General features: G+C 36.2%; 1 protein-coding gene across 1 annotated transcript in view; it reads right to left on the bottom strand.

The window, feature by feature from the left end:
- The window catches only part of LOC137970830 (polycystin-1-like), an 87570-nt gene that overhangs the window by 82198 nt on the left and 372 nt on the right, over window positions 1-5000 (bottom strand). The gene's annotated exons all lie outside the window — the stretch shown is intronic.

Here is a 5000-nt window from a genome sequence, read left to right as displayed (position 1 = left end):
CACTCTGAATCAAAAACTGTGATGAATGTCTTTTACAACAAGTCAGCATATGCATGTGTCTGGACCAATACAAATATATAAATCAAATTAAGCAAGAAGGTCTGTTCTGTGAAAATTGTATGTATTTTTTACCAACAAAACAAAGACCAAAAACAGAAGCTATTGAGTATTTCGTGACAGTTTGCTAACGTGACCTTGGCATATGTAACCGATTCGTGGGTCAGTAGAAGTCATAAGACCTTGTGGTGGCTTGAAATCTTAACTAAACAAATTCAAAATCGAAGTCAACGGTTTCGAATGCATTTTAATTCTGCTTTTTCCCCCTGAAGAAAACTATTTTACCATTGTGGTAACGGAGTTTCATCAAGCGATGACAGTTTCAGTTCGAAGTTGCGATCTCAATGATTTCGCTGCGGCAATGTGGCTGAACAAACGTTTTTCAGTCGTCATATAAAAAGTTATTTACGGCTCTCACCAACACAGCTGAAAGCTAGAAATAACACTTTCACTGTAAAAACATATTACTAGCAACAGTAAGTAGTCCTTTTGCACTAAACTTTTGTTTAGTATGAATTCCTTCAGCGGGCCGTCTAATTTGCATACATTTTATTAAATGAAATTCTCAAATTGCTTACTCCAGTGTCAGGGCTGTATTTAATTCCCAGAGCTAAGACTTTGCCTTAATTTACTTCAATAGCCAAGGCTTTATTCTATATGGGTTTTACTAGGAAGCGGCATATACCAGAGGGCTTTTTCAACAGTTAAAGTTCGCTTTCATTTTCTAACATTTCAAGAGACACAAATATGTCCTTTTTAAACTTGTCGATTGTAAATGTAAAAAACTTATTTCTTCAAATTTTCTTTTAGGGCTTCAAAGATTAAGAACGAAATAATATTCGCCTGAAGTTTCGATGTTAGGGATTGTTTCTTATGCGTTCACCGTTTTCTCGAAGTTGAGGTCGGATTCTGTTGTTTTTAAGCGCGAAAAACCAGCCATAAATCGATTTTTCAAACTTTTTGTTATTTCTCCCGTACAATGAATCGCTTGAACCCAAAACTATTTTTTATTGAATTAGGTCACTAAAAGGGATGTTTTGGCAAAAGAAAAAAAAAATCGATTTTTTTACGAGTGTCTTGCGATTTTTGATTTTCTCGGAAAATGGCTCTTAATCACGTAAGACTTACAACTATGGAAAGTTATATTTTGAGGTGATGTTTTCGTTTTTGTCCCCGTCGTGGATCTTATAGTCCCTTATAATAACATAACAAAGTAAATCATATTTATCATGGGTTATGTGGCCCATTGTCTGGGCTGTTGCATAGCATTTTGTTACAATGCTTCATTAGCGGAGGGCTGGTACCTTGTATTTAAGAAAGAAAGCAACATGAGGAGCTTAACTTGGGTCAGGAATGTGGGTCCCCGCTGTTTAGGTAAAAAAAAATTACCAACATCTCAGTGGGAGTTGTAACAAGACTCACACTAAAAAGGCAGAGCGAGACACAAAGGGAGAGAGAGGTGCTAATCTCGACACATTTGTTGGGCCGACTTCGTCATAAAGTTTTAATGACAAATAACTCAAATTACTTTAAATTAATTTTGAGTGATGTGTCAATATAGTCCAGAGGCACAGTAAATCAATCTGAAATATTTTCTAAAACACGGTTTACAACGGCCAGCATCATCCAATTAAAAAATGGAAAATTATTTCTTTAATCTCTTTATTTCAAATTAATTTAAACACAGGCAAATTATATCTTAACTTTCAGGCTACCGAGATTCAACTTGTTTTGCCTGGCATACACTTTTCTCAACAGCAACGGTGAATTGATTCTTTTCTGATTTTAAAGCAATCCATTTTTAAGTTTTATACTTATGGAACTCGATAACTGAGGAATAAAACTCAACAGCTATTACACCTTCGAAAATCTGCTTCCCTAATTCTCCGGTTAAACATGAAACGTTAGTGATGTATTGGTATATTTGTTAATTTAAACACAGACAAATTATTTTGTCAGTTAACTTTCAGGCTACCGAGATGCAACTTGTTTTGCCTGGCATACACTTTTCTCAACAGCAACGGTGAATTGGTTCTTTTCTGATTTTAAAGCAATCCATTTTTAAGTTTTATACTTATGGAACTCGATAACTGAGGAATAAAACTCAACAGCTATTACACCTTCGAAAATCTGCTTCCCTAATTCTCCGGTTAAACATGAAACGTTAGTGATGTATTGGTGTATTTGTTAATTTAAACACAGGCAAATTATTTTGTCAGTTAACTTTCAGGCTACCGAGATGCAACTTGTTTTGCCTGGCATACACTTTTCTCAACAGCAACGGTGAATTGGTTCTTTTCTGATTTTAAAGCAATCCATTTTTAAGTTTTATACTTATGGAACTCGATAACTGAGAAATAAAACTCAACAGCTATTACACCTTCGAACATCTGCTTCCCTAATTCTCCGGTTAAACATGAAACGCGTTAGTGATGTATTGGTGTATTTGTTAATTTAAAAACAGGCAAATTATTTCTTAACCTTCAGGCTGCCGAGACGCAACTTGTTTTGCCTGGCATACTCTTTTCTCAACAGCAACGGTGAATTCAGTGAATTGGTTCTTTTCTGATTTTGAAGCAAACCATTTTTAAGTTTTATACTCAGTATGGAACTCGATAACTGAGGAATAAAACTCAACAGCTATTACACCTTCGAACATCTGCTTCCCTAATTCTCCGGTTAAACATGAAACGCGTTAGTGATGTATTGGTGTATTTGTTAATTTAAACACAGGCAAATTATTTTGTCAGTTAACTTTCAGGCTACCGAGATGCAACTTGTTTTGCCTGGCATACACTTTTCTCAACAGCAACGGTGAATTGGTTCTTTTCTGATTTTAAAGCAATCCATTTTTAAGTTTTATACTTATGGAACTCGATAACTGAGGAATAAAACTCAACAGCTATTACACCTTCGAAAATCTGCTTCCCTAATTCTCCGGTTAAACATGAAACGTTAGTGATGTATTGGTGTATTTGTTAAATTAAACACAGGCAAATTATTTTGTTAGTTAACTTTCAGGCTACCGAGACGCAACTTGTTTTGCCTGGCATACACTTTTCTCAACAGCAACGGTGAATTGGTTCTTTTCTGATTTTAAAGCAATCCATTTTTAAGTTTTATACTTATGGAACTCGATAACTGAGGAATAAAACTCAACAGCTATTACACCTTCGAACATCTGCTTCCCTAATTCTCCGGTTAAACATGAAACGCCTTAGTGATGTATTGGTGTATTTGTTAATTTAAAAACAGGCAAATTATTTCTTAACTGTCAGGCTGCCGAGACGCAACTTGTTTTGCCTAGCATACACTTTTCTCAACAGCAACGGTGAATTCAGTGAATTGGTTCTTTTCTGATTTTGAAGCAAACCATTTTTAAGTTTTATACTTATGGAACTCGATAACTGAGGAATAAAACTTAACAGCTATTACACCTTCGAACAGATATAATTACATATATTTTCATAACGCCTTTTAAGAACTTATGTAAAGAGTTCTCGTATATATTACATCTAAAAAATTAAAACAAAAGAGGGAAAATTAAACTTTTTTGCCTTCATAGACGGTCTTCAGTTGGTTATGATTCTTTGCAGCAAGTCCTCCAAACTAACAATGAAAACCTTCGTCGACGTCTTAGATCTTAAGGTCCCTATTTATCTTTTCGCGGTGGCAATTCGACCTAACAAACTTTATCAACGAGTTGCAGGGGCACCCAACGAATCTGTTCCCCAGAGGAATCTTGCTGGCTGGCAAAAATACAGGTGTTTCGATGAGCTGGCTGGGAAATTTTGTTATTGATAGAGGTTTTGCCTGGGAATTACTTACTTTTTCTAGCATTTCAACCCGAGCTGGCTGTAGAAACTCTGACTGAGGACGACTAAAAAAAAAAACAAAAAAAACAAAAAGAACCGACGGCTGGTCAGAGTGATTGCGCTTGCGGAAAAACCTGTTTTGTCCCGGTTTTGTCGCTTTTGTTCGGTCGTTTTGGATCGAGGGATTTGAAAGCGCGCGGAATTCCTGGCTGGGAAATAAATTTGATCAGCTGGCTGGGAAACCAACCAATTTTATCGAGTGTCTTGCTGGGAAAAAGGAACAGATAATGTTTTCCAAGCAACAATGAAAAACACCTGAAATGCCTTAAAAACATTTATTTTCATTAACTGGGGTATAATAATACATTTTACAACAAATTGGTCGTTGGGTGCCCCTGGAGTTGGTTTGAGACCTAATTTTCCTGTTTTACTCTCCCTTCGACACAGTACCAGAAACTAACCCCATTCATTCGTTGAGTTAATAATTATGTGCCTTCCTCTCGTGTTAATGTTCTTTCAACTCACTTGATAGTTTAAACCTTTAAAACCCTATATAAAGATAGCACACAATTATTTTATAACTGCTCCAGTTTCCAAATTAAATGTTACCGTTTTTTGATCGATGAGATAAACTGCCAGCAGCCTGTAGTTATCTATAAAAGGGTATAATACTGAGCAAACTATTAATCAAGGCAGACGAACACTTTTGCTCGGCCAAAAACCTAGTAATCAGTTTAGAATCCTGGCACAATAGATGGGCTACAGCGCCACGGGGGCGAATATTGTTAGACAGACACTTTCTCGATCTGAATTCTGATACAGTATATAACCTACACAGCCCTACATGCTTTTACCATTTAATTCGCTTGGATCTCAGTTCTACAGCTGTCATTTTAGAAGGAAGATAATCTTATTTCGTTCCCGAAAACAGTAATTCGTTTCAACGTTTTAACACTAGTGATATCTTAGTTAAATTGCATGTTTATGTTTCATTTAATTTTCTTCACGCTTCAAGTGCTGTTACGTAAAGTTCCGTTGACTGTGTGTTTGGGGTGTTACAGGGCTATGGTACAGGCATCCTTCGGAATGGAGTCACAAACCGCAAGAGGACGTTGTAAGCGACAGCTA

Source organism: Montipora foliosa, chromosome 9 (assembly GCF_036669935.1).
Source record: "Montipora foliosa isolate CH-2021 chromosome 9, ASM3666993v2, whole genome shotgun sequence".
Taxonomy (NCBI): domain Eukaryota; kingdom Metazoa; phylum Cnidaria; class Anthozoa; order Scleractinia; family Acroporidae; genus Montipora; species Montipora foliosa.
Note: the sequence above shows the minus strand (reverse complement) of the source record. Positions and strands in the feature narration are given on the sequence as shown.